Below are 24,740 nucleotides of genomic sequence, written 5' to 3'. Positions count from 1 at the left end.
AGTATCTCTAATAACAGTTTGGAAAGTCAGAAATGTCTTCAGTATCTCTAAAAACAGTTTGGAAAGTCAGAAATGTCTTCAGTATCACAAGGCACGATAATGTAGTAATTCTAGGAGACTTTAACTTTAGTCATATTGATTGGAATTTCTTGACTGGGAATTTAGAATCATACGATTTCTTAGAAGTAGTTCAGGATTGTTTTTTGAAGCAGTTTGTGACAGAACCTACAAGGGGTAATAACCTGCTTGACTTAGTTCTGGCAAACAATGAATCCCTTGTTAATAATTTAGAAGTTTCAGAGGAACTGGGTGCTAGCGACCACAAATCAATTACATTTAGAATTGAATGGAAGTATGATAGTAGGGATAACTCAGTAACAGTCCCAGATTTTCGCTTAGCAGATTACGATGGGCTTAGAGAACACTTATCATCTGTTGACTGGGGTAACGAAGAGAGCTATCAATATGACAGTTTTCTGAACACAATACATGCTGCTCAAAGAACGTTTATCCCTTATAAGGAAATTAGATCAAATAGAAATGACCCAAAATGGATGAATAATAGGCTGAAATATCTACTAGGGCATAAGAAAGGAATTTATAGGCGTATCAAAAGAGGTGAGGGTCATCTTATGAATCAGTATATTGACATTAAGAGGGACATTAAAAAGGGGATAAGAAAAGCTAAAAGGGACTATGAAATTAAAGTTGCTAGGGATTCTAAAACTAACCCAAAAAGTTTTTTCCAGGTCTATAGAACAAAAGTCAGAGATAAGATAGGTCCCCTTAAAAATAACTATGGGCATCTTACTGACAAAGAGAATGAAATGTGCTCGATTTTAAATAATTATTTTCTCTCGGTTTTTACACAGGAAGACACTAATAATATTCCGGTAATTAATTTTTATAGTGGATCAGAAGAAGATAAATTATGTAACATCACAGTCACTAGTGAAATGGTTGTGAAGCAGATAGACCGACTGAAGTAAAATAAGTCACCGGGTCCTGATGAGGTTTTTTCAAGGGTTCTTAAGGAATGCAAAATGGAAGTCTGTGAACCATTAACTAATATTTTTAATTTATCTCTTCAAACAGGTGTAGTGTCTGATATGTGGAAGATGGCTAATGTAATTCCTATTTTTAAAACAGGGGACAAGTCGTTACCGTCAAATTACCGCCCAATAACCCTGACCTCAATTGTAGGCAAATTACTAGAGTCAATTATAGCTGAGATTATAAGAAGCCATCTCGATAAGCATAGCTTGATTAAGGATACTCAGCATGGATTCACAAGAGGCCGGTCTTGTCTAACTAATTTATTAACTTTCTTCAGTAAAGCTTTTGAGGCTGTTGACCACGATAAAGAATTTGATATTGTTTACTTAGATTTTAGAGTTCCGCACCAAAGACTGTTGAAGAAATTAGCAGCTCATGGCATTGGGGAAAGGGTGCTCTCGTGGATCGAATCATGGCTCACAGACAGGAAGCAGAGAGTGTCCATAAATGGGGTTAAATCCGAGTGGGGATCAGTAACAAGTGGCGTTCCACAGGGATCAGTCTTGGGCCCGTTGTTGTTTATAATATATATCAATGATCTTGATGAAGGAATTACTAGTGATATGAGCAAATTCGCCGATGACACGAAGATAGGTAGGATAATTGATTCAAACGTAGATGTTAGGGAACTTCAGGAGGATTTAGACAAACTCTACTCTTGGTCAGAAAAGTGGCAGATGCAGTTCAATGTAGATAAATGCAAGGTTCTGAAGCTCGGGAGTGTCCATAACCCTAGCACTTATAAGTTAAATAATGTAGAACTTAGCCATACAGATTGCGAAAAGGACTTGGGGGTTATGGTAAGCAGCAACCTTAAACCAAGACAGCAATGCCTAAGCGTACGTAATAAGGCAAATAGATTACTGGGATTTATATCAAGAAGTGTAAGCAACAGAAGTCCAGAGGTCATACTGCAGCTTTATACATCATTAGTAAGGCCTCACCTAGATTATGCAGCTCAATTCTGGTCTCCATATTACAGAATGGACATAAATTCGTTAGAAAACATTCAGCGTAGGATGACTAAATTAATACATAGCATTAGAAATCTTCCTTATGAAGAAAGATTGAAGACTCTTAAGTTACATTCACTTGTTAGACGAAGAATGAGGGGAGACCTGATCGAAGTGTATAAGTGGAAGATATGTATTAATAAAGGGGATATTAACAAGGTCTTGAGGATATCTCTCCAAGAGAGAACCCGCAGTAATGGATTTAAATTAGATAAGTTTAGATTTAGAAAGGACATAGGAAAGTATTGGTTTGGAAATAGGGTAGTTGATGAGTGGAACAGTCTACCTAGTTGGGTTATTGAGGCTAGGACTTTGAGTAGTTTCAAATTTAGGTTGGATAAGTACATGAGTGGGAGGGGTTGGATTTGAGAGGGACTTGCACATCGGAGCTTGTTTCTTGGGTGGCATTGAAGATTGGGTTGGTCAAATGTTTGTTGGTGGGATGAATTGTAAAGGACCTGCCTATTATGGGCCAACAGGCCTGCTGCAGTGTTCCTCCTTTCTTATGTTCTTATGTTAAATGTCTTCAGTATCTCTAATAACAGTTTGGAAAGTCAGAAATGTCTTCAGTATCTCTAATAACAGCTTGGAAAGTCAGAAATGTCTTCAGTATCTCTAATAACAGTTTGGAAAGTCAGAAATGTCTTTAGTATCTCTAAAAACAGTTTGGAAAGTCAGAAATGTCTTCAGTATCTCTAATAACAGTTTGGAAAGTCAGAAATGTCTTTAGTATCTCTAAAAACAGTTTGGAAAGTCAGAAATGTCTTCAGTATCTCTAATAACAGTTTGTGTTCGGACAGCTACTGACCCCCAACACATAAACTGTTTTTTTTTTCATGTCATAACCAAGAAGTTAGGAACTTAGTAATATCTTTTATATTCCTAGAAGCAGTTTGAGTGTTAGGACAGTCAGTGACAGTACTGCTTTTTTCTGTCCTGTGTAATTACCACTGCAACAAACAATTTGATAATTGCAAACTAATCTTTCAATCTAATAATCATATCAAGGGTCAAATTGTGGAGTTTAACCTCATTACTTCGCTTTCAAATTTTTATTTGGCTGAAGGGACTTAAATTTCAACACAATAATTCAGACCAGAGTCAATGGAAGTATCTTCAAAGGTCATGGATGTCAGGTTTAACCCATGGATGTCAGGTTTAACCCATGGATGTCAGGTTTAACCCATGGATGTCAGGTTTAACCCATGGATGTCAGGTTTAACCCATGGATGTCAGGTTTAACCCATGGATGTCAGATCACTTTAACTAGTGAATGCTTATGTCTGTGAGATGCTCATGACTGTGAGATGCTTATGACTGTGAGATGCTCATGACTGTGAGATGCTTATGTCTGTGAGATGTTGGTTTAGAAAGACACGTAAGCAAACACTATAACATATTAGAAAACGTTTCGGTCCTGGGACCTTGATCACTTCTAACATACCTCTGTATGTTAGAAGTGATCAACGTCCCAGGACCGAAACGTTTTCTAATAAATATGTTATAGTGTTTGCTTACGTGTCTTTCTAAACCAACTTGTCGGTATTTATTACCAAGGTTTATACCATGACTGTGAGATGTTTATGACTGTGAGATGCTTATGACTGTGAGATGCTAAAAGTTGTGAGATGCTAATGGCTGTGAGATGCTTATGACTGTGAGATGCTAAAAGTTGTGAGATGCTAATGGCTGTGAGATGCTTATGACTGTGAGATGCTAAAAGTTGTGAGATGCTAATGACTGTGAGATGCTAAAAGTTTTGAGATGCTAAAAGTTGTGAGATGCTAATGACTGTGAGATGCTAAAAGTTGTGAGATGCTAATGACTGTGAGATGCTTATGACTGTCAGATGCTAAAAGTTGTGAGATGCTAATGGCTGTGAGATGCTTAGAACTACGAGATGCTTATAACTCTCAGATAAAGTTTTTGATCAATAGAAATGTTACTCAACATTCTTATTCATCTCAAGTGTTTCTTCATCAGATGTAACTGGTATGCAAACCAAGACAACCATACTTGAAACAAGTAAGGCATGACACCCATATGACAGGTGTCAAGTATATGACACACTTGACAGGTGTCAAGGTACTTACCTCCTCCCACATGTTCACCACACATCCCAAGTTCAGTCACGGTGACTTACCTGAAATGAAAAGTTCAGAGGTTAACTAATTTATTCTTAAAGTCAGAATTTATTTACCCTCTTGTTATATATTAAAATGCAGTAAAAAATAAAATAAAATACATTCAGCTACACAATAAAGTTCGTTCACTGACATGGATAATTGTTTTTATTCCTAACTGCTTATGTACAAGTTGATATGTAAGAGACATAGCAAAAAATTAGGCAACTTTATTCAGAAACGTTTCGCCTACACAGGCGTCTTCACTCTAATACAGAGGAGGCATCAGAAGCTGAGGAGATGTAAAGACTGACCACTTCAAAACTACGTCGTTTTTACATCTCCACTGCTTCTGCTACCTTCTCTGTACTCGACTGAAGAAGCCTACTGTGTAGGTGAAACGTTTCGCAATAAAGATACCTAACCGTTGCACATGTGTTTTATCAACATGACGGTATTGTATACCATTATGTTCACACCTGACGAACAAGCAGGTGTGTACATAATAATCGTATTTTACAGACTGACATACATTTTGTCATTGACAGTGATATAAAACGTTTCATTTTTGTACCAAACTTACCCTCCTGGTGAGCGAAACGTTGCCACAATAAAATGTCGCATTAGTTGCACCTGCGGTTTATTTACCTAACATTTTGTCGGTAATTCTACCATTATTACTAAAGTAAGTCTCTCTGACAACTGTGTCAGATATATATATACATCTGAATATATATATATACCCCGAAACGGGTGTGTATCTATTACATATCTACCAAGGAAGGTGTATATCATATGGAAAACTAGACACAAATGCAGTGTGAGATGCTTTATTAATAACATTGTCAATAAAGCAACGCATTATTCTGCCCTTATTTCAACTATTTCATTGTGTTGGTGTTTAGGCGAAAATTTGTGTATGCAATAATTTCGAAAAAATCATTCTGAACCTAACGAAAGAAAAATATTTCATTGTGTTTATTATTAAATTATTGTAAACTTATCTAAAATATATTTAGTAGAATTAGATTAAATTAAATTGCGCTTGTTATAATAAGGTTAGGTAAGTTTTCTAAGATTCTTTTGGTACAAAATTATTAATTTTTACATTAACATAAATGAAAAAAAATATATGTTTAAATGTATAAGAAAAAATTTTAGAAAGGACTTAATTTTAAATGAGTTCTTGCTAATTGACCAATTTTACATATTCGGCACGACACACACCACACAAACACACACACACACACACACACACACACACACACACACACACACACACACACACACACACACACATAATAGGTGAGTACACACACACACACACACACACACACACACACATATATATATATATATATATATATATATATATATATATATATGCAATAAGATCACAGTAAACAGGTGATTTCAAAATATGCAAAACAACCACTCTGAAAGAATAGAGAAATTCCAAGCACTTTCGTGACTACTCACATTATCACATTATCCTTGATAATGTGAGTAGTCACGAAAGCGCTTGGAATTTCTCTATTCTTTCAAAGTGGTTGTTTTATATATATATATATATATATATATATATATATATATATATATATATATATATATATATATATATATTCCGAGTTTGTTTAATTCCTTTCAGAAGGCTTGGCTTCACTGTACATCTGACTCGCAGTCTTAATGACTCAAGTGCACCTAATAGTATTTGTACCTAAGAAACTAAAATAATTTCAACTTGGTAAGCAAAATAAATGAACTACAATTCCAAAAGAGATAGTGAGTCGATCTGTACAAAGGCTTCAGAGGGCTCCTTGTTAGAGGTTTTCACTGTCTGGGATCCTGCATTCTCCAGGCTGAAAAAGGAATTCTTTTGTAGGTCTTTGGGAGGACTAGTGCACCAAAGACTGCGTGCTTTCTTTTAACTTATAAAACAAGTGTGATATAGCATGTTTGGTGCGCCGTAATGCTATACACGAGTCTGTCACGATGCTAGAACAGGCTGGAGCTCATCAATCAGAAACACTGCGTAATGTTAAATAAGAGACTCTCTCACGATACCAGACCAGCAAAGTTGGTGGCTATCAGACAGAAAAATCTTTTAATCCCAATTTTCCATCGGGTAGGAAGCAATCACAGAGCCCTTCCCGTTTTCTATGAAGGACAAAGCTTCCTCCAAAGCGGCCCAGCGGCGCAGAAAACGGGGAGACTATTGTATTTCTCGGCTGCTTGCCCCGCCCCGCTGTCTGAAACCTTCAGCTATGTAAGACAGTAAAAATTGTTAAATACTGCTCAGGAGAGATTTATAGCACCCTCTCCCACCAGTCACACTCACCCAGTAATATATCCCATATTGAGAAATGGTAATTCACAAATAATAACTCTAATCACTGTTTACCTGTCGGTTACGTGAAGACTATAAACGACTGAGAGCTTCAGTGCCTCTATGGCCTGATCCTAGACCAGGCCTCCCGGTTGCTGGCCTGGTCCTAGACCAGGCCTCCCGGTTGCTGGCCTGATCGACCAGACCATCGTATGAACAACTGCCCTACTGATCAATACCTTTGATGAATTTCGAGTCTCTGCTCCCAGAGCCCCGTGATCGGCCAGGTTCGTCTGACTTTGAGGATCTTATAGAGTTGCCTTTTAAAGATAACTAAAAGTTTTTTGGTAATTCCACTAACGTATGAAGGGAATCGCTTTGTCTTCTTGTGTTCATTGCTGGAACCAATAGCCTGGTGGTTATCAGTCAAAAACACTGCGTAATGAAAGCTAAGACACATGTGCAACATCTGGATATCTTTATGTAAGACGTTTCGCCATCCAGTGGCTTTATCAATACAGATTCTAGGACATAATTAGAAGACAGTAGAACTATATACAAAAGATGAGGTAATGAGTCCCTCAGCCTTGGAGTTAGTGTTCACAGCATCGTGATGGTGGAGAATCTGGAGCAAAGGCAAGAAGACTGACGGTTATATAGGCGTCAGTGGATAGGGACGTGTAGCAGACGAGGGCATAGTCACTGGTAGGCGGGATTCCCCAGTGGAAGTAGGTCCTACCCAAAGAGGTGGGTTAGTTGTAGTTAGGTAGGATCTACTTCCACTGGGGAATCCCGCCTACCAGTGACTATGCCCTCGTCTGATGACCACCTGAAATGGGTGGGCAGGTACAGTATCAGCTGGGATGACCACCCGAAATGGGAGGGATGGACTACTAAGTCGAGCTAGCCAGAAGGTAGCCTGTGTGTGTGTGTGTGTGTGTATGTGTGCGTGTGTGTGTGTGTGTACTGTATGCAGTGTGTGTAGTGTGTGTGTGTAGTATGCAGTGCCAAGTGAGTGTGGCCCTCATCAGGGAGAGTGCCATCTACCACCGCCCTGGACACAGCCTGTCTCTCAAGAAGCTGTCCAGCTCAAACCTTCCAAGAGATTACGAGCCTTGAATAGTCAGACTCGGGCGTTATATATACTTCTGAAGAAGCTAAACGCCCCGTAATGGAAACACTTAGATGTTCTACTAACAACATTCCAATAATCAGAGAGATAAGCCTTGAAATTCAACGACATATCATGTTAGGCAAGGTAAGTCTGTCACTCTGAGCAAGACTCACATGATATTGCAAACCGTATGGAACACGAGACTTAAAGCGTTGGACAAACTTTCCAAGAACGGTGAACATAGTCTAAATACACGATCTGTATTTAGACTATTAGGTAAGAAGGCTAATTACAATATAGTTACTACTAATTTTCTCTGGAAATATTAAAAACTACAGAAGACTTAAAGTATACTGAACGTTGACAACCACAAACCTTGGTGACAAACTCACGATGAAAGAATAACGTTCAATAATAGAGTAGTATATAATAGAGTAGATAAACTCTCGAAACTCTTCAAAGGTATATCAAAGGTATTATAAGCTTTTCTATGACTATATGTTCTGTCTGATAAGATATAATGTATACAACAGAGCAGCTCTGTTGTATCTGATAAGATACATTATAAACAAGATAGCAGCTCGGTTAACTGGTCAGGATACAGAAGATGCAGTGCTAGAGAGATGGGAAGCAATAAGGTTTGATCCAAGGAAGGAAAGGGCAGTCACAATTCCTTGGCTAAAAAGCCCCTTCACCAAACTCAATTTACCTGCCTGGAAACGAAGCAGTATTTATATCTGAATCAAGGAGGAGCATAAAACCACAGGAGTCACATAGTGCCTACGAAACGGGAGGAAGCAGCTTACATAGTGTAATTTTTTTTTTTTTTGTAAATTCGATTGAAAGAGAAAATATAGAATTGAATACCACCAGGAAAAGTCTTCAGAGCTGCGCGCTATTTTATTTTGGGGACGAATTTACTCAATCACATGGGAAAAAAAAAACAGTATATAAAGGCAAAATGTTAAGTAAAAGGACAGATGCAAACAATGGGAGCAGAGCAAGTTAGGTCCTTGACAACAACTTGAAATTCAACACCCATTTCCAACACATCACGAGAAAAGTGTCCAAAACAGTTGGCATCCTCTTAAAGATACGTTATTATGTACCACAAACAGCACTACTTACATTATACTATTCACTGATCTACTTCCACCTCACCTGTACTGTCTCTGGGGATCCACAACGACAAAACACCTAAAGCTAATAATAATCCAGCAAAAAGCTGCAGTGCGAATGATCACACAATCCACAGCTAGACAACACCCCCCCCCCACTATTCAGAGACCTAAACCTACTCACTTTACAAAACAGTCACCCCCCCACTATTCAGAGACCTAAACCTACTCACTTTACAAAACAGTCACCCCCCCACTATTCAGAGACCTAAACCTACTCACTTTACAAAACAGTCACCCCCCACTCTTCAGAGACCTAAACCTACTCACTTTACAAAACAGTCACCCCCCCACTCTTCAGAGACCTAAACCTACCCACTATACAAAACAGTCACCCCCCACTCTTCAGAGACCTAAACCTACTCACTTTACAAAACAGTCACCCCCCACTATTGAAAGACCTAAACCTACTCACTATACAAAACAGTCACCCCCCCACTCTTCAGAGACCTAAACCTACTCACTATACAAAACAGTCACCCCCCCCACTCTTCAGAGACCTAAACCTACTCGCTATACAAAACAGTCACCCCCCCCACTCTTCAGAGACCTAAACCTACTCACTATACAAAACAGTCACCCCCCCCCCTCTTCAGAGACCTAAACCTACTCACTATACAAAACAGTCACCCCCCCCACTCTTCAGAGACCTGAACCTACTCACTATACAAAACAGTCACCCCCCCACTCTTCAGAGACCTAAACCTACTCACTATACAAAACAGTCACCCCCCCACTCTTCAGAGACCTAAACCTACTCACTATACAAAACAATCACCCCCCCCACTCTTCAGATACCTAAACCTACTCACTATACAAAACAGTCACCCCCCCACTCTTCAGAGACCTAAACCTACTCGCTATACAAAACAGTCACCACCCCCCACTCTTCAGAGACCTAAACCTACTCACTATACGAAACAGTCACTATACCCCCCCCCCCCACTCTTCAGAGACCTAAACCTACTCGCTATACAAAACAGTCACCCCCCCCACTCTTCAGAGACCTAAACCTACTCACTATACAAAACAGTCACCCCCCCCCACTCTTCAGAGACCTAAACCTACTCACTATACAAAACAGTCACCCCCCCCCCACTCTTCAGAGACCTAAACCTACTCGCTATACAAAACAGTCACTCCCCCTCCACTCTTCAGAGACCTAAACCTACTCACTATACAAAACAGTCACCCCCCCACTCTTCAGAGACCTAAACCTACCCACTATACAAAACAGTCACCCCCCCTCCACTCTTCAGAGACCTAAACCTACTCACTATACAAAACAGTCACCCCCCCAGTCACCCCCCCCACTCTTCAGAGACCTAAACCTACTCACTATACAAAACAGTCACCGCCCCCCCACTCTTCAGAGACCTAAACCTACTCGCTATACAAAACAGTCACCCCCCCCACTCTTCAGAGACCTAAACCTACTCACTATACAAAACAGTCACCCCCCCACTCTTCAGAGACCTAAACCTACTCACTATACAAAACAGTCACCCCCCTCCACTCTTCAGAGACCTAAACCTACTCGCTATACAAAACAGTCACCCCCCCCCACTCTTCAGAGACCTAAACCTACTCACTATACAAAACAGTCCCCCCCCCCCCACTCTTCAGAGACCTAAACCTACTCGCTATACAAAACAGTCACCCCCCCCACTCTTCAGAGACCTAAACCTACTCACTATACAAAACAGTCACCCCCCCCCACTCTTCAGAGACCTAAACCTACTCACTATACAAAACAGCCACCCCCCCAGTCCACTCTTCAGAGACCTAAACCTACTCAATATACAAAACAGTCACCCCCCCGCCACTCTTCAGAGACCTAAACCTACTCACTATACAAAACAGTCACCCCCCCCAAAGCTCCACTCTTCAGAGACCTAAACCTACTCGCTATACAAAACAGTCACCCCCCCCACTCTTCAGAGACCTAAACCTACTCACTATACAAAACAGTCACCCCCCCCACTCTTCAGAGACCTAAACCTACTCGCTATACAAAACAGTCACTCCCCCTCCACTCTTCAGAGACCTAAACCTACTCACTATACAAAACAGTCACCCCCCCACTCTTCAGAGACCTAAACCTCCCCACTATACAAAACAGTCACTCTTCAGAGACCTAAACCCCCCCAGTCCACTCTTCAGAGACCTAAACCTACCCACTATACAAAACAGTCACCCCCCCTCCACTCTTCAGAGACCTAAACCTACTCACTATACAAAACAGTCACCCCCCCTCCACTCTTCAGAGACCTAAACCTACTCGCTATACAAAACAGTCACTCCCCACTCTTCAGAGACCTAAACCTACTCGCTATACAAAACAGTCACTCGTACTACTGTGCAACCTACATCTACAAACAATAAAATCTAATATAAATCCTGACCTGAAGCACTTTCTTGATAGTTGCAACTGGACCCATAGACATAAAATATCTGTGACATTCCCCGTGTCTGGCTGAATCTCTTCAAAAAATCATGGTACATAAAAGGGCCCAAAATCTGGAATCTTCAGAACCACTGACTCAGCTAGCATCTTCAAAACTACCGTTAAAAAACATCCCATGCATATACATGGGATGTTTTCACGAACATGGGTAAAACATTATAAACAATATATTCTTACTCTGGATATCTGTAATCCTCTCAAAAGTTAAATAATTGATTGTGTCCCCTTTAGGTTAATAATCAAACTCGCAGTTCCTTTCTATTAAACTTACTAAAAGACTGGGCAGATGGTGCAAAATACCCCTTATAAAAAGTAGGGGCACCATTGGTACACTAAGAGAAAACACAATAAGTATTCGTGGCTCAAGACTGTTCAACAGCCTCCCACCATGCATAAGGGGAATTACCAATAGACCCCTGGCTGTCTTCAAGAGGGAGCTGGACAGGTACTTAAAGTCGGTGCCGGATCAGCCTAGCAGTGGTTCGTACACTTAATTACGTGGAGCCAGTAGTAACAGCTTGGTTGATCAGGCCCTGATCCACCGGAAGGCTTGGTCGTGGACCGGGCCGCGGGGGCGGTGATCCCCGGAATACCCTCCAGGTAGGTAGTGTTTCCATATATGCCGAGGTTCGAACCACGGACTCGCAGTATGTAAGCTGAGGGCACTCCCAACTAAACCAAGGGATATAACTGTTCAGCTAAATGTACAGGTGATCGTCAAGGTGTCTTGGTATAGAGGATATCTTCTGTAACTCTTGCTAAACACATTGTTGATATGACCTACTTCTTTTAGTGGGCCCTGCCCACCTGTGTTGCTGCCCTCAAAGGCTGCACCTCACTTATGGCTCCGGTATATGGAGTCCCATCCTCATGTCTCTGCTTTTGCCTAAGGGGTTGAACACCTTTAGTCAAGGCTAATAGGCTGAACACCTTCCATCAAGGCTGATGGGCTGAAAATCTTCTATAAGGGCTTAGGGACGGAACACCATCCATTAAGGATGGGAGACCGAACACCTTCCATCAAGGCTGAGGGACCGAACACCATCCATCAAGGCTGAGGGACCGAACACCTTCCATCAAGGCTGAGGGACCGAACACCTTCCATCAAGGCTGAGAGACCGAACACCTTCCATCAAGGCTGAGGGACCGACCAGAATTACAATGCGGAAACACTTAGGTTGTGGAACCCCTCGGACACCGGTTGTGAACCTAAGATGCAGCAGGCATTCTCTCTTTGAATCACAAGGAGGCGCTGGAAGAGAAACGTCGCAGTCCTCGCATCTCTGGTAGTTACGATGAGCTTGAAACCCAGCTCTTTGAGGAAACTCATATTATGTTTATCTCCAAAGAACAAGGGTCTTCGATCTTACAGGGACAAAGTGGTACTGGTGTACCAAGGCTTTATATTCGTCGAGATTATGATCTGTTCCCCGTGATCAACAGTGCCGTCTTAATGACCAGCACTAAATGGGATGTAGGTGTCGGCCAGGGCAGCATTCTATCGTTTTTCTAGTGATATAATGTGCCCCACAACAGGGAAGTGGGCAGGTACAGCCAGGGTGCTGGGTAGTAGAGATTAAAGTTTTTCTCTGGGCTGGGCACAGTGCTGTAGCAAGACTTACTTGATGATCTCGTTGGCTTCATTGTGTCAAATTTCATTATCTTCTACTTTCAATGCTGTTACTCTCTTACTATTCTGCCTCTCGCCTAGTCTGGTTTGCTACTAGATAATGATCACATGTAATAGGCTCTGTTTAACACGTACATCCAAAATCTTACCCTGCAACCGCTTATACAGAAGCATGTGCTACACTTACACGGATCAAAACTGATAACCTCCCACTCCCCAGGGGTTCTATGATTCCCCTGCGAGTGTATCACTTTCCTTTTATCACATCAATAAAAACTCTTTATGTATTTCCTGTACTGTAATATTTTTTCATGAACAACCCAAACATTCCTTATTGTCTCTTAAAGCAACCACTACAACGTTCCCAACAACATTCTTCCTTAATATGCCTTCCATTTTGATATTAAAACTTCATTCTCTCACTTTGATTAAAATTCTTTCAGCATTTACTTAACATCTGTCAGAATGTGTCACTTCTATACTTACTCATCCAGATGCATCAACATCTTTGCTTCCTCCTCAAGCAGGTATATCACACACCACGAGAATCTTTAAGGGACACGTTAGTTCCCCTGTTTTCTAATATGTTTATTTTTCCCCTATAATCTACCTTGTCCATAGTTACCATCACATTTGCTTTGTCAGCTTTCGTAAGGTGAAGTCTGGGATCTTTCCTTAATTTATGGTATAACTTAACAAATCTTTGAGGACAATTTATGGTATAACTTAACAAATCTTTGAGGACAATTTATGGTATAACTTAACAAATCTTTGAGGACAATTTATGGTATAACTTAACAAATCTTTGAGGACAATTTATGGTATAACTTAACAAATCTTTGAGGACAATTTATGGTATAACTTAACAAATCTTTGAGGACAATTTATGATATAACTTAACAAATCTTTGAGGACAATTTATGGTATAACTTAACAAATCTTTGAGGACAATTTATGATATAACTTAACAAATCTTTGAGGACAATTATGTTGTAGATATCTAATCAAAGCTCAGACTTCTACAACACAATGAATTAAGGAAAAATCCCAGACTACACTTTACGAAAGCATACAAGACAAATAAGATAGTAATTATGGACAAGGTAGATTATAGGGTAAAAATAAACATGATATTAGGAGACAGGGAAACTCAGGCGCCTCTTAAATGAAACATTCTTCCTCTTGCACTTCAGTAATACTTTATTCCACATTACTGCTGTACTTCTCTTAGCTATTGCTCTCAGACATACCCAACATTCTTCTGACATCTTCCCATTCAGACATTCCCAAGCTGTTAAAGGTTATATATAAAAAAAAATACTAGAACATTCAGCTTCCTTTTAGGACCTGAGCATTCACTTTTGTCTTGACATCTGCACTAAACTCACAGTCAAACAATCAAATGTCAATGCTTTTATTCTAGTTATGCAGGAAAATGAATCCCCATTCGCATGTTTAAGTCAATATTTTCGTCTTGCATAACTCGCATTTCATGGATCAAGATTCCAAAGACAACTGAAAATAAAATGTTGAACATCCACAAGCTAATAAAATAAAGTGACCGTTATATATATATATATACAGTGCAAGTAACGGCATTATGCCAGGTGAGCGCCCCGGCATAATGCCGTGACGAAAATCAAAGGTCTACCATACAGGGGGGTCTTTTTTATCAGTGCATTATGCCGGGTAGCAGCCGTTAGCATGACTTCACGGCCTGCCTCCGCACTCCACAGTGACTCCTCATTGCTCACGTGGTTGCCGTGGTGAGAGAGGAAGTGTTGCACTTTTGTCTCTTATCCGCCCCATGTTTTGTCCGGCGTTCCCTTTGATTTTGGGGCTATACATGTTTGATTATGGGTAAAAGGAAGTCTTTAACACCTGAAACTATAGCTCAAATCATAGGGCTTCACAAAGCTGGGCACCAGACGAAAGAAATAGTGCAGAATGTTGATGTGTGAGCATTCAGTGAGGAACTGGGTGCAGTGTTTCAAGGCTGGTGGCGGTGTTGAGTTACCATCTGCCAAACCTCATCCTGGCCCCTCGAGAAAGACATCTGTTCATACCTTAACTGTGTTAAAGAAGCAGTTAGAGAGTACACCTAAGATAACTGCTAGAGAATTGAAAGAGAAGAACCCACGTCTTCTCTCAGGGGTGTCTGTAAGAACTGTTAACAGACGTGTGTCAGAACTGGGCTACAGTAGTCACTGCCAGGTTAAGAAACTGATCCTCTCCAAGCACAGAAGAAATGTAGGCTGGATTATGCAAAGAAATATCTTCATTGGAATCCTCAACTGTGATCTGAAGTACTTGGGAGTGATGAAGCAACCTTCACCGTCACCTGTAACTGTGATGAACATGTGTACCAGCCCAGAGGTAGTGACCAGCTAGACCCAAGCTACACCTGTGGGGCCACCAAACACCCAGATTCGCTCATGGTTTGGGTGTGCTTCAGTGCTCAGAGAATTGGTGAACCCTTTGTGCCAGTATAATTACCTGGAGTTACTGTGTGACAATTTACCTGAGGCGTTTGACAAGTGTGGGGGCTAAGGTTTTTATGCAGGACGGTACACCGTGTCATACCGCCAATTCCGTAGTTCAGTGGCTTAATGACTGTGAAGTCAGGTTCTTTAATGACTGACCAGGCAATTACTCAGACCTAAACCCTATTGAGACCCTCTGTTCAATAGTGAAATGAAGTTTACTGGGCAAGGATAACAGTTCCATCCCGCGTCTGGAGGCTGCTCTACATGAAGCATGGAATATACCTACCCAAGCCCTCAAGAATTTGTGTGAGAGTTTTCCTACACGGCTGAGGGGAGTGACTAAGCATAAAGGACGTAGCACCAAGCATTAAAACATCAGTAAGTGTGCAAATATATATATTATAATCTTTCATGGTATTTGTGTTTTGGTACGTGTGGGGGGAGGGGCGGCATAATGACGTGACTAGCACTGTATGTGTGTGTGCTTAACAATTCGCAAACAGTCGAAATTATTTACATTGCCTCCACATACGTCCACAGCAGGACTAGAACCTGCAAACTCTGTATAAGAGTCCACAGTACTTTACCTGGTTTCTGGCTCCGTGGTAAGGTACTGTGGACTCTAATACTCGAGTCCTGCTGTGGACGTAGACACAATGTTTGCATATAAATGTTTGTACTCACCTAGTTGAGGTTGCAGGGGTCGAGTCCAAGCTCCTGGCACCGCCTCTTCACTGGCCGTGTGTGTGTGTATGTGTGTGTGTGTGTGTGTGTGTGTGTGTGTGTGTGTGTGTGTGTGTGTGTGTGTGTGTGTGTGTGTGTGTGAGAAGTGGAATATTCAAACGGCTTCAGGAAGAAATCCAAATATTCTTCCTTGAAGCCTTTTTATCCACTTCTCCGAGGCTATGGGTCCCACAATTTACACCAGAGGTGGACCCCACCCCATCTATATATATATAGGGTGTGCAAAAGAAGAAAATTAAAGGTGAATACAGGAAAGAGTAAGGTTATGAGGATAACAAAAAGATTAGGTGATGAAAGATTGAATATCAGATTGGAGGGAGAGAGTATGGAGGAGGTGAACGTATTCAGATATTTGGGAGTGGACGTGTCAGCGGATGGGTCTATGAAAGATGAGGTGAATCATAGAATTGATGAGGGAAAAAGAGTGAGTGGTGCACTTAGGAGTCTGTGGAAACAAAGAACTTTGTCCTTGGAGGCAAAGAGGGGAATGTATGAGAGTATAGTTTTACCAACGCTCTTATATGGGTGTGAAGCGTGGGTGATGAATGTTGCAGCGAGGAGAAGGCTGGAGGCAGTGGAGATGTCATGTCTGAGGGCAATGTGTGGTGTGAATATAATGCAGAGAATTCGTAGTTTGGAAGTTAGGAGGAGGTGCGGGATTACCAAAACTGTTGTCCAGAGGGCTGAGGAAGGGTTGTTGAGGTGGTTCGGACATGTAGAGAGAATGGAGCGAAACAGAATGACTTCAAGAGTGTATCAGTCTGTAGTGGAAGGAAGGCGGGGTAGGGGTCGGCCTAGGAAGGGTTGGAGGGAGGGGGTAAAGGAGGTTTTGTGTGCGAGGGGCTTGGACTTCCAGCAGGCATGCGTGAGCGTGTTTGATAGGAGTGAATGGAGACAAATGGTTTTTAATACTTGACGTGCTGTTGGAGTGTGAGCAAAGTAACATTTATGAAGGGATTCAGGGAAACCGGCAGGCCGGACTTGAGTCCTGGAGATGGGAAGTACAGTGCCTGCACTCTGAAGGAGGGGTGTTAATGTTGCAGTTTAAAAACTGTAGTGTAAAGCACCCTTCTGGCAAGACAGTGATGGAGTGAATGATGGTGAAAGTTTTTCTTTTTCGGGCCACCCTGCCTTGGTGGGAATCGGCCGGTGTGATAATAAAAAAATAAATAATATATATATATATATATATATATATATATATATATATATATATATATATATATATATATATATATATATATATATATATATATATATATATATATATATATATATATACAGAGAGAGAGAGAGAGAGGAAACTTTAAAATGAATAAAAGTTTTCCTTCTACAATAGATGCAGGAACTTTGTGTTTGACTCCTGCCGTAAGTACTCTTAAGCATAAAAAATCACAGGTGTGTCACAAGTATGTCGACATGGTGTGTCACTGGGATGTCCCTGGTATGACTTTGGTATGACTTTGGTATACATAATTAATGGTTCATCATACCAGGTATTTCTTTTTTCCTGGAAAAGTAATCAAGACTTTCAGAACACAGCTGATAACGTTCATTGTTGTTGCTCCATCTTGTACAGCTGAATCTTCTGAGACTAAGATAGCCACTGAGCCATCACTGTCACCATGACAACCACTGTCTGGAGCATCACCATAACAACCACTACCTGGAGCATCACCATGACAACACTGGAGCATCACCATGACAACACTGTCTGGAGCATCACCATGACAACACTGGAGCATCACCATGACAACCACTGTCTGGAGCATCACCATGACAACCACTGTCTGGAGCATCACCATGACAACCACTGTCTGGAGCATCACCATGACAACCACTGTCTGGAGCATCACCATGACAACACTGGAGCATCACCATGACAACCACTATCTGGAGCATCACCATGACAACCACTGTCTGGAGCATCGCCATGACTACTGTCTAGAGCATCACCATGACAACCACTGTCTGGAGTATCACCATGACAACCACTATCTGGAGCATCACCATGACAACACTATCTGAAGCATCACCATGACAACACTGGAGCATCACCATGACAATCACTATCTGGAGCATCACCATGACAACCCCTATCTGGAGCATCACCATGACAACCCCTATCTGGAGCATCACCATGACAACACTGTCTGGAGCATCACCATGACAACCACTATCTGGAGCATCACCATGACAACCCCTATCTGGAGCATCACCATGACAACCCCTATCTGGAGCATCACCATGACAACCCCTATCTGGAGCATCACCATGACAACACTGTCTGGAGCATCACCATGACAACTACTATCTGGAGCATCACCATGACAACCACTGTCTGGAGCATCACCATGACAACCACTATCTGGAGCATCACCATGACAACCACTGTCTGGAGCATCGCCATGACAACTACTGTCTAGAGCATCACCATGACAACCACTGTCTGGAGTATCACCATGACAACCCCTATCTGGAGCATCACCATGACAACACTGTCTGGAGTATCACCATGACAACCACTATCTGGAGCATCACCATGACAATCACTATCTGGAGCATCACCATGACAACCACTAGCTGGAGCATCACCATGACAACCACTATCTGGAGCATCACCCTGACACCCACTATCTGGAGCATCACCATGGCAACCACTATCTGGAGCATCACCATGACAACACTGGAGCATCACCATGACAACCACTGTCTGGAGCATCACCATGACAACCACTATCTGGAGCATCACCGTGATAACCAATGTCTGGAGCATCACCATGACAACCACTATCTGGAGCATCACCATGACAACCACTATCTGGAGCATCACCATGACAACCACTATCTGGAGCATCACCATGACACCCACTATCTGGAGCATCACCATGGCAACCACTATCTGGAGCATCACCATGACAACACTGGAGCATCACCATGACAACCACTGTCTGGAGCATCGCCATGACAACCACTATCTGGAGCATCACCATGACAACACTGTCGGGAGCATCACCATGACAACCACTATCTGGAGCATCACCATGACAACACTGGAGCATCACCATGACAACACCGTCTGGAGCATCACCATGGCAACCACTAGCTGGAGCATCACCATGACAACCACTGTCTGGAGCATCACAATGACAACCACTATCTGGAGCATCACCATGACAACCACTGTCTGGAGCATCGCCATGACAACACTGTCTGAAGCATCACCATGACAACACTGTCTGGAGCATCACCATGACAACACTGGAGCATCACCATGGCAACACTGTCTGGAGCATCACCATGACAACCACTGTCTGGAGCATCACCATGACAACACTGTCTGGAGCATCACCATGACAACCACTGTCTGGAGCATCACCATGACAACCACTTCCTGGAGCATCACCATGACAACCACTGTCTGGAGCATCACCATGACAACCACTGTCTGGAGCATCACCATGACAACACTGTCTGGAGCATCACCATGACAACCACTGTCTGGAGCATCACCATGACAATCACTGCCTGGAGCATCACCATGACAACCACTGTCTGGAGCATCACCATGACAATACTGTCTGAAGCATCACCATGACAACACTGGAGCATTACCATGACAACCACTGTCTGGAGCATCACCATGACAACACTGGAGCATCACCATGACAACACTCTGGAGCATCACTATGACAACCACTGTCTGGAGCATCACCATGACAACCACTGTCTGGAGCATCACCATGACAACCACTATCTGGAGCATCACCATGACAACACTGTCTCGAGCATCACCATAACAACCACTGTCTGACAACACTGGAGCATCACCATGACAACACTGTCTGGAGCATCACCATGACAACCACTGTCTGGAGCATCACCATGACAACACTGTCTGGAGCATCACCATGACAACCACTGTCTGGAGCATCACCATGACAACCACTGTCTGGAGCATCACCATGACAACCACTGTCTGGAGCATCACCATGACAAACACTGTCTGGAGCATCACCATGACAACCACTGTCTGGAGCATCATCATGACAACACTGGAGTATCACCATGACAACCACTGTCTAGAGCATCACCATGACAACCACTATCTGGAGCATCACCATGACAACACTGGAGCATCACCATGACAACCACTGTCTGGAGCATCACCATGACAACCACTGTCTGGAGCATCACCATGATAACCACTGGAGCATCACCATGACAACCACTGTCTGGAGCATCACCATGACAACCACTGTGTGGAGCATCACCACAACAACACTGTCTGGAGCATCACCATGACAACCACTGCCTGGAGCCTCACCATGACAACCACTGCCTGGAGCCTCACCATCTGGAGCATCACCATGACAACACTGTCTAGAGCATCACCATGACAACCACTGTCTGGAGCATCACCATGACAACCACTGTCTGGAGCATCACCATGACAACCACTATCTGGAGCATCACCATGACAACCACTGTCTGGAGCATCACCATGACAAACACTGTCTGGAGCATCACCATGACAAACACTGTCTGGAGCATCACCATGACAACACTGGAGCATCACCATGACAACCACTATCTGGAGCATCAACATGACAACCACTACCTGGAGCATCACCATGACAACACTCTCTGGAGCATCACCATGACAACACTGTCTGGAGTATCACCATGACAACCACTGTCTGGAGCATCACCATGACAACCACTGGAGCATCACCATGACAACCACTGTCTGGAGCATCACCATGACAACCACTGTGTGGAGCATCACCACAACAACACTGTCTGGAGCATCACCATGACAACCACTGCCTGGAGCCTCACCATGACAACCACTGCCTGGAGCCTCACCATGACAACCACTGGAGCATCACCATGACAACCACTGTCTGGAGCATCACCATGACAACCACTGTCTGGAGCATCACCACGACAACACTGTCTGGAGCATCACAATGACAACCACTGTCTGGAGCATCACCATGACAACCACTGTCTGGAGCATCACCACGACAACACTGTCTGGAGCATCACAATGACAACCACTGTCTGGGGCATCACCATGACAACCATGGTTAGTTTAATAGCTTCATTGTGCAGCCTCACACACATCACGAGAGTGGCAGTCAAAAGATTACAGAGGCACATAATGGATCCAGGTATTATGATAGCTTAGCAAGTTACTGAGGTAATGAGCTGTTTACTAGTTTATGATCTGGCCACAACCGTATTGTTTATGCAAACAAGATATAAGTCACAAAATATAACAGTGTAGTTCACATGTGCCTTTGAATTATTTTTAAATACATTATATTTTAGCAGGAAAAGTTGAATTTAGACAAGATTAAGAGGTTATGAGTTTATTTATAATAAGTAAAGTCAGGGATATTTTTTCCAGAATTGCTGTGGGTGAAATAATTTAACACTTCTTGAATATTTGTCATTGAGTTTTCTTCCATGATGAACCACAACACTGACTATAAATAGAAAACTAAAACTGTAATTATTTCAGAGTAGACGACTTAATTGCAGAAACATTATCATTGAGTCCATCTTTAAGTTGTTTAATATGTAAGATCTGTAAAATTCTCAAATCCAAAGTGGTATGTACATTAGCTACAGTTTGAAAGTCATCTTAAGTTATTGTGAGATTGTGTGACACACACTATCTTCACAAACTCTAGTTTAAAAATTATTATTTCTGACACAGAGTCAGTGAAAGATTTTACATAAAAAAGTAAAAAAAAAAATCCTCAACTGGCAGTTAATATTTCCTCTTTCACGTTCAATAATAAGTGGTATACAGAGACAGGTGGTGCAGCAGGTGGTGCAGCAGGTGGTGCAGCAGGTGGTGCAGCAGGTGGCGCAGCAGTGGGGTCTCCACTGGGACCAACTCTTGCAACCATAATTCATTGTTTTCATGAAAAGATGTTCCTTGAATGTCCTACTGACTGTAGATCAACACTTTATAGGAGACATGAAGATGATACACTCTCAGACAGACCTGTTTTAAGAATTATTAAAACCCCAAGCACAAACATATTGTTTTACCGTAGGCAAGAAAAATGTCGAATTATAATTTCTTGACGTTAATACTGAACACGGAACAAAAGCTTATTTAGTACAGTATACCGTAAACCCACACTGACACAATTAAGTTTACACTATTTACCTTTTGTGCCAACTTTATTAAAAGAAAATGTCATTAAAACTTTAATTAATAGTGACATTGTTCCACTGCGTCTGCAGTTGATAGTGAAGTTAAATTCTTGAAGATTTTTTTTATTAATTAATAGTTATCCACTTATTATTTCAGAAAATGTTGAAACTGGTAGAAATTTCAACATTTTCTGAGCAGCCTTAGGTTAGGTAAGATTTGTCAGGAAACAGGGATCTCCTGGTGGACATGTAGGATCTGACCATATCCCTGTTATAATACAACTACAAACTTCTCCATTTAGAATACCTGTAACTCCTAAACCCAATCTTAACACCCTAGGATTTGACCCCTTCAGGGCATATCTGGGTGAGGATGAAATTGTGTCTTTGGAAAATCTACCTTCCAGTGCAATTGATGATGCAATCAGGTCCCTGCATAATCGAATAATTGAAGCTACCAATGCAACTTGCCAATTAGCTTCCACAAAGATATACCAACAATATAAACCTACTAGAGAAATTAGAGACACTTTAAGAAATTATCAAGCAGAATGTCGAAGGCATCTTCAAACGCAACAACCACCAGCAGCTACACTGCACCGATTAAGGCACGAATTAATTAACATGATTAGTCAACACAAACGAGACATATGGAAATTTCTAGTTCTTCAAGCTAATCAATATAAACGTGAACCAGCAAAATTTTGGAGTAAGATCCGACAACCTTTAGGGGCAAAGCACAAGGCTCCTAACTACCTAGTTCATACCTTCACTGATGAGGATGATGATGTTGAAATTAAACTTGACGATCCACAGGACCAGGCTAATTTGATGGGTGATGTATGGGAGAAAATTCTCTCTCACAATAACAGTCGTCAATTTAATAATAATCATTATCAGTTAGTAAATGAATGGAGAGATGAGAACTTGGATGATCTACAACCACTACCTTCCATCGATACTTCAACTCTTGAAGATACCCACCCGCTTACTAGACCTATTACATTACTAGAGATAAGTCAGGTTATTGGAAGAATGAGAAATAGAGCCCCTGGCCTCTCTGGAATAACAATGAAACAAAGTACCTACCTAGAAATTGCAAACAGTCCTTGGTAAATATCTTTAATGCCATCTTGGCCTCAGGACATTTTCCAGTTGTTTTTAAGACTGCTAGGATGATCTTTCTTGCTAAGCCCAATAAAGACATCCACCAACCTGGGAACTATAGACCTATATCTTTACTTGAAGTCACTGGAAAAGTTCTTGAGAAAGTCATTTCCAACAGATTGAACTACTATATGGAGTTTAATCACTTGTTTACTGAAAAACAATTTGGCTTTAGAACACATAGAGGTACCAATCATGCAATAAATGTTATTTTTGACACTGTAGCAAGTCTAAAACAGCAGGGCAATCTTGCCTTAATTGCCACCAGAGATGTTCATAAAGCTTTTGATAGCTTATGGCATGATGGCCTTATATACAAACTCATTGACCTACCAGACCATAACTGGACTTTTCTCAGAGTAATTTATAATTTCTTAACTCAAAGAAAAATCATTCCCACCTTTCATGGCAAGTCGACAGAACCTTTTATACCGACGGCTGGTGTCCCACAAGGTTCTTGTCTCAGTCCACTTCTGTTTAACATTTATGTGAATAACCTTCCTCAACCAGAGTTTAATGACACAATTGTGACACAGTTTGCAGATGATGTTATTCATGTAGTCTCATCAACTCCAGTAACAGGAAAATACAAGTATGAGAGAGTCATAGAAAAAATGAATATTGAACTTCGTCGAACATCTAATTGGGAGAAGAAATGGAGAATTATGACTAATCCTGACAAGGTCCTTGTTAGCACGATAGGATGTTTTGCATCAACCATCGAAGATAAAGGGGGTATCTCCATCAGAGGTACACCTGTAGCCATTAGAAACCCTAACAAGATCTTGGGATATGAAATAGACAGGCTGCTCCACTCAACATTTCATGTAACTAAAAAGATCAACACAGCCAAAGTCGGTCTTAGCAGACTCTTTCGATTCAATCAAGCCCCTCAACATGTCAAAAAACATCTGTATAAAATGATAATAAGACCTATACTCGAATACCCTTGTGTCCCAATGTCATTAACAACAAAGACCAACATGCTACGGTTACAAAGGGTCCAGAATAGTGCTCTTCGCTTTATTACCGATACCAGGAGGAGAGACAGAGTTAAAATGGCAGATTTACACACACAACAAGATATTACTGCCATAAATGTACGCCTTGACACCCTAAAAAAGAAACAACTTTATACAATGCAAGAACTATACATGCCAGATAGAGAACATCCTATACAAGCGATAAATACTACCGATTACACCATCAATACTCCGCCTCACAAGACTCAAAGAATGACTCCCCCACAGAGGGTTCGT

This window comes from Cherax quadricarinatus, chromosome 59, assembly GCF_038502225.1.
Source record: "Cherax quadricarinatus isolate ZL_2023a chromosome 59, ASM3850222v1, whole genome shotgun sequence".
In the NCBI taxonomy this organism is placed as follows: Eukaryota; Metazoa; Arthropoda; class Malacostraca; order Decapoda; family Parastacidae; genus Cherax; species Cherax quadricarinatus.
Note: the sequence above shows the minus strand (reverse complement) of the source record.